The 10926-nt window shown below is 42.3% G+C and overlaps 1 protein-coding gene across 3 annotated transcripts in view; it reads left to right on the top strand.

Moving 5' to 3' along the window:
• Positions 1-6995: 6995 nt before the first annotated feature.
• LOC106582257 (diacylglycerol kinase beta) overlaps positions 6996-10926 on the top strand; it is a 66378-nt gene continuing 62447 nt past the window's right edge. For all 3 annotated transcript variants that reach the window (XM_014165166.2, XM_014165174.2, XM_014165150.2), the window contains exon 1: positions 6996-7264. The gene's annotated coding sequence lies outside the window, so the exon portion shown is untranslated. The remainder of the gene's footprint in view (positions 7265-10926) is intronic.

Genomic DNA, 10926 nt, shown 5'->3' with positions numbered 1-10926 from the left:
ACATGAGGTGGAAAGCCTTCCCAGAAGACTGGGCTGTTATAGCAGCAAAGGGGGGACCAACTCCATATTAATGCCCTTGACTTTGGAATGAGATGTTCGACGAGCAGGTGTCCACAAACGTTTGGTCATGTAGTGTTCTGTAGCTTAATCTCCCCTCCATTGCTTCCCTGCTCTCAGCATTAGGAGATGAATTACAGACACTGCATTTTCTTCCTACATCACTGGCTCTGTATGAAGATAACGCTATGCCAGTGTGATATCATCAAAGCACTTGTGTGAGTCTAAGAGTGTTCCGCTCAGTCCACCACCACTAACTCACGTTAGCAGTCAGCTGAAACACACCGTGGCATTCCCCTGTGCAATGCATTTCAGTATCTCTCACCTCTGACATTTCAGTAATTGCAACCTGGACGTAAATACAAGAGGATATGCTGTCTGAAATAGCCGTAACACCTTTCCAGCATCGATAGACATATAGTAAGAAACTAAAACAACGTTTGGGGATATGATATAATTATGGATATCTAATAGATGTGTTCTTTTTCTGGGCTTTTCTTCTTCTACGGCACCAGCCAGCAGATGGACAGAGAAAATTTGATTTTTCTTCTCCCACTGCCATAAAATGTTCTAGTGACTCATGTTATGGTTATAGCCTTGTGCTACCAACTGTCAGCATGGCACTGGAAGGAGTAGTACACACACACACACACACACACACACACACACACACACACACACACACACACACACACACACACACACACACACACACACACACACACACACACACACACGATCGGACACATCGATCAGACAACGCTCCACTACCCCATCCCATCCATCTTCAATCTTTCCAAACCATAACGCTGCCTTGTCTTGGCTCTTGTGCCCTGTCTTATACTATAGAATTGAGTGATGGATGGACAGATGGAGAAGTTGAGAGAACATAGAGGCCCATTTGGAACGAGTGATGACATGAGGACAGTGTGGAGGAGGTCTGTGGAGAACAACTGTCAATCCCTTCAAAGTTCATGCTCCCATGCACCTCTCTGTGGGCATATACACAATGAGAGGCCCAACTGTCCAATAGGTAACTATCAAAACAGACCGCCAGCCACTAGGGATTCATATTGTAGTTGCTGGAGTATACTGGGGATGGCACTTATGTAATATGCTATTATTATACACAGCCAGCCAGCCACACAGACTCCAACCACTATACTGTGGCTATATTTAGCACAGAGAGGGAAGAAGCTTTAGGTGGGGTAGTCATTATATGTGTTTGTTGAAATAACATACTTCCTTCCATATGTACTATTTGTGAGACAACAGGCTTTGCCATCCATCAGTGAGGCTAGGTCATAGGATTACTGTACAGATATTGTTAAAGTATCTGTTCAGTGAAAAAAGTTTCAAAGTTAATATTCTGTTAACTCACACCCAGATAATGTTGTTGACTCGTCCTGTACTCGCATTTGTGGCCATAAAACATGATGTCATGTTGGCTCATTGGCTGGGCTGGCCAATCAGCGGTCTACTTACATGAATAAGTCGCTCTGGATAAGAGCGTCTGCTAAATGACTTAAATGTAAAATGTAAATGTAATATGTTTAATGGCCGGTATATGCCCACACCATTCTGTTTGTTAGAGTACGCCTACACCATTACAACAGAGAAAAGCTTATTTTTAACATATTTAAATAAAAATTATTAGAAAGGAAAACTATTTCACTCATATTGCAATTAATTACAGGTCATATTTCATAGAAATCTGGAAACACGGAACAGTTACTTTATATATAACTTATATAATGTGTTTACAGTATACGGCTTATATACAGCTGAAGTCAAAAGTTCAAATACAGCTTAGCCAAATACATTTAAACTCAGTTTTTTCACAATTCCTGACATGTAATCCTAATAAAAATCCCATGGCTTAGGTCAGTTAGGATCACCCCTTTATTTTAAGAATGTGAAATGTCAGAATAATAGTAGCGAATGATGTATTTCAGATTTTATTTCTTTGATCACATTCCCAGTGGGTCAAAAGTTTACATACACTCAATTAGTATTTGGTAGCATTGCATTTAAATTGCCTTTCACAACCTTCCCACAATAAGTTGGGTGAATTTTGGCCCATTCCCCCTGACAGAGCTGGTGTAACTGAGTCAGGTTTGAGGCCTCCTTGCTCGCGCACACTTTTTCAGTTCTGCCCACAAAGTTTCTATAGGATTGATGTCAGGGCTTTGTGATGGCCACTCCATTACCTTGACTTTGTTGTCCTTAAGCCATTTTTCCACAAATTTGGAAGTATGCTTGGGATCATTGTCAATTTGGAAGACACATTTGCGACCAAGTTTTAACTTCCTGACTGATGTCATGAAATGTTGCTTCAATATATACAAATAATTTTCCTGCCTCATGATGCCATCTATTTTGTGAAGAGCAGCAGTCCCTTCTGCAGCAAAGCACCCCCACAACATGATGCTGCCACCCCCATGCTTCACGGTTGGGATAGTGTTCTTCAGCTTGCAAGCCTACCCCTTTTTCCTCCAAACATAACAATGATCATTATGGCCAAACAGTTCTATTTTTGTTTCATCCGACCAGAGGACATTTCTCCAAAAAGTACGATCTTTGTCCGCATGTGCAGTTGCAAACTGTAGTCTGGCTTTTTTTATGGCGGTTTTGGAGCAGTGGCTTCTTCCTTGCTGAGCGGCCGTTCAGGTTACGTTGATATAGGAATTGTTTTACTGTGGATATAGATACTTTTGTACCTGTTTCCTCCAGCATCTTCACAAGGTCCTTTGCTGTTGTTCTGGGATTGATTTGCACTATTTGCACCAAAGTATGTTCATCTCTAGGAGACAGAACGCGTCTCCTTCCTGAGCAGTATGACAGCTGCGTGGTCCCATGGTGTTTATACTTGCGCACTATTGTTTGTACAGATGAACGTGGTACCTTCAGGCGTTTGGAAACTGCTCCCAAGGATGAACCAGACTTGTGGAAGTCTACCATTTTTTTTTCTGTAGTCTTGGCTGATTTCTTTTGATTTTCCCATGATGTCAAGCAAAGAGACACTGAGTTTGAAGGTAGGCCTTGAAATACATCCACCTCCAATTGACTCAAATGATGTCAATTAGCCTATCAGAAGCTTCTAAAGCCTTGACATCATTTTCTGGAATTTTCCAAGCTGTTTAAAGGCACAGACAACTTAGTGTATGTAAACTTCTGACCCACTGGAATTGTGATACAGAGAATTATAAGTAAAATAATCTGTCTGTAAACAATTGTTGAAAAAATTACTTGTGTCATGCACAAAGTAGATGTCCTAACCGACTTGCCAAAACTATAGTTTGTTAACAAGAAATGTGTGAAGTGGTTGAAAAACTAGTTTTAATGACTCCAACCTGAGTGTATGTAAACTTCCGACTTCAACTGTATAGTTTATAGCTTTATCATATTGCTCTATATTTGCTAAGTAATAATATTTGATTACTAAGCCCACAGGCTAAAGCCTCATCTGTGTGGTGGATGATCTACGGAAGACAAAAGTCAATTATAGTGATGCTAAGATCAATAACGATTGTGTCAGGAAGTGGAATGACGTAGGTCTAGTCTATGCCCTGGCTCATACTTTGCTTGAGTGACTATTCATCACCACGGCGACTGACTGTTTTCATTCATAGTAGGGATGACGTAAGCACGGCACAACAGGCAGACAATCTGACTTATCTAGCTACTGCATGTTGATCGTATGCATTTCTATTAGCATTTACGTAGTGGGGCTTTCATGTCGTTCAGCCGCCATTGTTTTGGTCTGCGTCACTGGATCCATCCATAGCATAGATGGGTGATGCGTGTGCGTGTATGCTCCCTCCAAAAAGAAGCCAGCCACTACCACCCTACTAAACTCAGCAAAAAAAGAAACATCCCTTTTTCAGGACCCTGTCTTTCAGAAAATAATTCATAAAAATCAAAATAACTTCACAGATCTTCATTGCAAATGGTTTCCCTTGCTTGTTCAATGAACCATAAACAATTAATGAACATGCACCTGTGGAATGGTCGTTAAGACACTAACAGCGTACAGATGGTAGGCAATTAAGGTCACAGTTATGAAAACTTAGGACACTCAATAGGCCTTTCTACTGACTTTGAAAAACACAAAAAAGAAAGATGCCCAGGGTCCCTGCTCATCTGCGTGAACGTGCCTTAGGCATGCTGCAAGGAGGCATGAGGACTGTAGATGTGGCCAGGGAAATAAATTGCAATGTCCGTACTGTGAGACACCTAAGACAGTGCTACAGGGAGACAGGACGGACAGCTGATCGTCCTCACAGTGGCAGGCCAGTGTAACAACACCTGCACCGGATCGGTACATCCGAACATCACACCTGCGGGACAGGTACAGGATGGCAACAACAACTACCCAAGTTACACCAGGAATGCACAATCCCTCCATCAGTGCTCAGACAGTCCGCAATAGGCTGAGAGAGGCTGGACTGAGCGCTTGTAGGCCTGTTGTAAGGCAGGTCCTCACCAGACATCACTGGCAACAACGTCGCCTATGGGCACAAACCCACCATCTGGACCAGACAGGACTGGCAAAAAGTGCTCTTCACTGACAAGTTGCGGTTTTGTCTCACCAGGGGTGATGGTCGGATTCATGTTTATTGTCGAAGGAGTGAGCATTACACCGAGGCCGTACTCTGGAGTGGGATCGATTTGGAGGTGGAGGGTCCGTCATGATCTGGGGTGGTGTGTCAAAGCATCATCGGACTGAGCTTGTTGTCATTGCAGGCAATCTCAACGCTGTGCGTTACAGGGAAGACATCCTCCTCCCTCATGTGGTACCCTTCCTCCAGGCTCATCCTGACATGACCCTCCTGCATGACAATGCCACCAGCCGTACTGCTCGTTCTGTGCGTGATTTCCTGCAAGACAGGAATGTCAGTGTTCTGCCATGGCCAGCGAAGAGCCCGGATCTCAATCCCATTGAGCACGTCTGTGACCTGTTGGATCGGAGGGTGAGGGCTAGGGCCATTCCCCCCAGAAATGTCTGGGAACTTGCAGGTGCCTTGGTGGAAGAGTGGGGTAACATCTCACAGCATGAACTGGCAAATCTGGTGCAGTCCATGAGGAGGAGATGCACTGCAGTACTTAATGCGGCTGGTGGCCACACCAGATACTGACTGTGACTTTTGATTTTTACCCCCTCTTTGTTTCCTGGACACATTATTCCATTTCTGTTAGTCACATGTCTGTGGAACTTGTTCAGTTTATGTCTCAGTTGTTGAATCTTGTTATGTTCATACAAATATTTACACATGTTAAGTTTGCTGAAAATATATGCTGTTGACAGTGAGAGGACATTTCTTTTTTTGCTGAGTTTATATACACTAATTGCACAGTCATGGGTTAGCACTGACATACCCTGTATAGTAAATCCATATTCAATTTGAAACCTGGAGTGGAATATGACAAGTACATGTTCTTTATTGCTGATAAAATGTGATAAACAACTGCTAGGGAATGGTATGTTATCTACGTCAATGTGATGCGCATTCTCCCAACCCCCGACTGTCACATTGGAGAAAATGTCAATACCTAGATTGGAGCCAGGCCCACTGGCAAACAACACAAATACCCTTGGCCTCGGTCGGCTAAAGACTGAGAGAGAGCCTGTAGGTGTTTCTGAAAACATAAACGGTATTGGCAGATTTGGCACATTGGTCAATGACTTAGCCTCTATTTTCACTCATCGTTTCAGGGATCTGATATTCAATTCAATACACTGAGACCTTAGTGTCAAATGAGAAAGCCATTATTTGGAAGGTTGTGTGAAAGATGTGGGGGCGATAGATAGCTGACTATGCGTAATCCGGGACTGTTAAATGAATTGGTGGGTATTAGCTTTGGTCCAAATAGCAGAGTAGACTGCTGGGAGGCATAGTGTTTTGTCCGACATGTTCTCTCTTTTTGTAAGGCTGCTATATAACAGCAGCAAGTTGTTCATTCTGTATGAGTAGAAATAATGTTGCTACTTTTCAGCAATAGCTATTATTGTATTCATATGATGTGTGCTTCCTTGGTGAACATTTTTCGTCAAACTATAATATATTGTAGCCCTCCAGTCTTTTCCCTTTGCATTTCAGCTACAGCCATGGAATGTACTGTATTTTAAGTATCTAAAATGTCAAGGGCCCAGCCTATCCTTTTTCCTATTGATTCTGAATGTAATTGGCCTTGGGCTGCTGTTTAATAGCCCTCCACAGCTGCAGCACCACAGTGATGAGAGAATATTACTCCTGATTCAAGTCTGTTGAACACGACACCCCCTCCCCTAGACCCTCGGCCCCTGCCCCTTTCACATCCCATCAGTTCAATCAAGAGGTATTCCCACAGGTCGCCGCGGTTACCACCTGCCTGCTGAATGCTAATGGCGACACGCGCCACGGCAACGGGAGAGAGAGAGAGACCGGAAGAAAGAAAGTGAGGGAGAGGGAAAGCGTGAGAGAGCGAGAGAGATAGTGGGAGAGAGAGTGAGGAAGAGAGAGAGGGAGGGAGAGGGAGAGAGAGAGAGAGAGAGAGCGGGAGAGAGAGGGAGAGAGAGAGCGGGAGCTCAGGACATCAGCCTCACCAGGGAATAGAGGGGGAGCAGAAAGAGGAGGAGAGGAGGGATAAGGGTGACGTAAGCAGTGAGTATGGGAACTGATTATCATTGCAGACAAGCGGTAGATCGTTCTGTGCTTTTTATCACCCTCTCTCTCACACACACACACACACACTCACACACACACTCCCCCTTTTTCTATTGGAGTTTCTATCCTCTAGCACTGACTGCTTCTGAACAAGCACACACTTTCCCACACAAACACACACAAACACGCACAGCCACACACGGATACTCTTACACACACAGCAGAGAGGGGGGGTCTAACACACACACACACACACACACACACACACACACACACACACACACACACACACACACACACACACACACACACACACACACACACACACACACACACACACACACACACACACACACCATCTAATGACAAAGCCTCTAAGCTCTCCTCCAGTACATTCAGCGGGGACATGATGTGAGTGAGTGAGTGTGTGTATTTGTATGTGAGCGTGTGAGAAAGAGCAAGATGCGTGTGTGTGTGAGAGAGTGTGTAAGCGTCATCTGTAAACATCTGTCTGGAAGACTACTCCCTGCTCCCGGCAGTCTGCCCTGGCTATCCAGCAGGTGAGTATCATGTTGATACTGCATTCTATTGTTTGTTCGTTCATTGACTGTATGTGAGTGTGTATATAGTGTGTGCGTGTATGTAGTGGGTGTATTTGTTAATGTGTAGTGTCAGCTACTCTCTAGTTGTATCGCTGATGTCTCTTGCAGTAGAATCCTCTACCGGGGTTGATATTGTCGATGAATTCATTGATAGATACAGAGATTAAGAGAGAGGAGGACAGCAACAGTGTTTGATAACCTACTGTTGCACCACTGGAAATGAATCAAGCCTATCAGTATCCCAGTGCTGCTACTGTAGGTACTGAACACTGCTCGTGGAATTAGACTCGCAGCATTGAGAAATGTGCTAAAGGGTTGAAATACTGCTGTGCTAATGTCGTTGCAGTTCTATGGACATTTTGATGAGGATATGTGCATTATACTGTATGTACACCAGTGGAGGCTGGTGGGAGGAGCCATAGGAGGACGGGCTCATTGTAATGGAATGGAATGGACTAAATGGAAGGGAGTCAAACGTGGTTTCCATATGTTTTATATGTTTGATACCGTTCCATTCATTCCATTCCAGCCATTACGTTGAGCCCGTCCTCCTATAACTCCTCCCACCAGCCTCCACTGATGTAAACGGATTATAAACAATAGAGAAGGAGAATCATTTTGAGCATTTTTCTTTTCTGTGTATCTAACACTCATAGGGACATTTTTGCACATTTATAAAAAAAAATTAAAAATGAAATATCACATTTACATAAGTATTCAGACCCTTTATTCAGTACTTTGTTGACGCAAAGCTATCATTCGCTATCATCCAGAAGGCGAGGTCAGTACAGGTGCATCAAAGCTGGGACCGAGAGACTGAAAAACAGCTTCTATATCAAGGCCATCAGACTGTTAAACAGCCATCACTAGCACATTAGAGGCTGCTGCCTATAGGCATAGACTAGAAATCACTGGCCACTTTAAGGAATGGAACACTAGGCACTTTAATAATGTTTACCTATCTGGCATTACTCATCTCATATGTATATACGGTATTCTGTACTAGAGGTCGACCGATTATGATTTTTCAATGCCGATACCGATACCAATTATTGGAGGGCCAAAAAAAAGCTGATACCGATTAATCGGCAGATTTTTTCAAATGTATTTGTAATAATGACAATTACAACAATACTGAATGAACACTTTTCTTTTACCTTAATATAATACATCAATAAAATCAATTTAGCCTCAAATAAATAATGAAACATGTTCAATTTGGTTTAAATAAGGCAAAGACGAAGTGTTGGAGAAGAAAGTCAAAGTGCAATATGTGCCATGTAAAAAAGCTAACGTTTAAGTTCCTTGCTCAGAACATGAGAACATATGAAAGCTGGTGGTTCCTTTTAACATGAGTCTTCAATATTCCCAGGTAAGAAGTTTTAGGTTGTAGTTATTATAGGAATTATAGGACTATTTCTCTCTATACCATTTGTATTTCATATACCTTTGACTATTGGATGTTCTTATAGGCACTTTAGTATTGCCAGTGTAACAGTATAGCTTCCGTCCCTCTCCTCGCCCCTACCTGGGCTCGAACCAGGAACACATCGACAACAGCCAACCTCGAAGCATCGTTACCCATCGCTCCACAAAAGCCGCTGCCCTTGCAGAGCAAGGGGAACAACTACTCCAAGTCTCAGAGAGAGTGACATTTGAAACGCTATTAGCGCGCACCCTGCTAACTAGCTAGCCATTTCACATCGGTTACACCAGCCTAATCTTGGGAGTTGAGAGGCTTGAAGTCATAAACAGCTCAATGCTTGAAGCATTGCGAAGAGCTGCTGGCAAACGCACGAAAGTGCTGTTTGAATGAATACTTACGAGCCTGCTGCTGCCTACCATCACTCAGTCAGACTGCTCCATCAAATATCAAATCATAGACTTAATTATAACATAATAACACACAGAAATAAGAGCCTTTGGTCATTGATATGGTCGAATCCGGAAACTATCATTTCGAAAACAAAACGTTTATTCTTTCAGTGAAATACTGAACCGTTCCATATTTTATCTAACGGGTGGCATCCCTAAGTCTAAATATTGCTGTTACATTGCACAACCTTAAATGTTATGTAATAATTATGTACAAATCTGGCAAATTAATTACGGTCTTTGTTAGGAAGAAATGGACTTCACACAGTTCGCAACGAGCCAGGCGGCCCAAACTGCTGCATATACCCTGACTGCTTGCACGGAACGCAAGAGAAATGACACAATTTCACTAATTATAAGAAATTCATGTTAGCAGGCAATATTAACTAAATATGCAGGTTTAAAAATATATACTTGTGTATTGATTTTAAAGAAAGGCATTGATGTTTATGGTTAGGTTTGGTGCAATGACAGTACTAAATTATCACCTGTTTGGCGAAGTAGGCTGTGATTCGTTGAGAAATTAACAGGCACCGCATCAATTATATGCAACGCAGGACAAGCTAGATGAACTAGTAATATCAACCATGTGTAGTTAACTAGTGATTATGTTAAGATTGATTGTTTTTTATAAGATAAGTTTAATGCTAGCTAGCAACTTACCTTGGCTTCTTGCTGCCCTCGCGTAACAGGTAGTCAGCCTGCCATGCAGGCTCCTCGTGGAGTGCAATGTAAGGCAGGTGGTAAGAGCGTTGGACTAGTAACCGGAATGTTGCAAAACGAATCCCCAAGCTGACAAGGTAAAAATCTGTCGTTCTGCCCCTGAACAAGGCAGTTAACCCATCGTTCCTAGACCTTCATTGAAAATAAGAATGTGTTCTTAACTGACTTGCCTAGTTAAATAAAGGTGTAACATTTTTTTACATTTTTTTTTATTTTTATTATCGGCCAAATCGGTGTCCAAAAATACCGATTTCCGATTGTTATGAAAACTTGAAATCGGCCCTAATTAATCGGCCATTACGATTAATCGGTCAACCTCTATTCTGTACTATTCTACGGCATCTTAGTCACTTAATAATGTTTACATATCTTGCATTACTCATCTCATATATATATATATATATATATATACTGTATTCTATTCTATTCACGGTATCTTAGTCACTTAATGTTTACATATCTGGCATCTCTCATCTCATATGTATATACTGTTTTCTATACTATTCTACGGTATCTCATTCACTTAATAATGTTGACATATCTTGCATTACTCATCTCATAAGTATGTACTGTTTTCTATACTATTCTACTGTATCTTAGTCCATTCCGCTCTGACTTCGCTCGTCCATATGTACATAGTCTTAATTCATTCCTACTTGGATTTGTGTGTATTGAGTATATGTTGTGAAATTGTTAGATATTACTTGTTAGATATTACTGCACTGTCGGAGATAGAAGCACAAGCATTTCGCTACACCCGCAATGACATCTGCTAATCGCGTGTATGTGACCAATTCAATTTGATTTGATTTGAAGCACCTAGCCTCAAGTCTTATTGGGTATGACACGACAAGCTTGGCACACCTGTATTTGGGGAGTTTCTCCCATTCTTCTCTGCAGATCCTCTCAAGCCTTGTCAGGTTGGATGGGAAAGCATCGTTGCACAGCTATTTTCAGGTCTCTCCAGAGATGTTAGATCTCGTTCAAATCCGGGCTCTGGCTGGGCCACTCAAGGATATTCA

Source organism: Salmo salar, chromosome ssa02, assembly GCF_905237065.1.
Source record: "Salmo salar chromosome ssa02, Ssal_v3.1, whole genome shotgun sequence".
Classification (NCBI taxonomy): Eukaryota; Metazoa; Chordata; class Actinopteri; order Salmoniformes; family Salmonidae; genus Salmo; species Salmo salar.
This window is presented reverse-complemented; position numbering and strand designations above follow the sequence as displayed.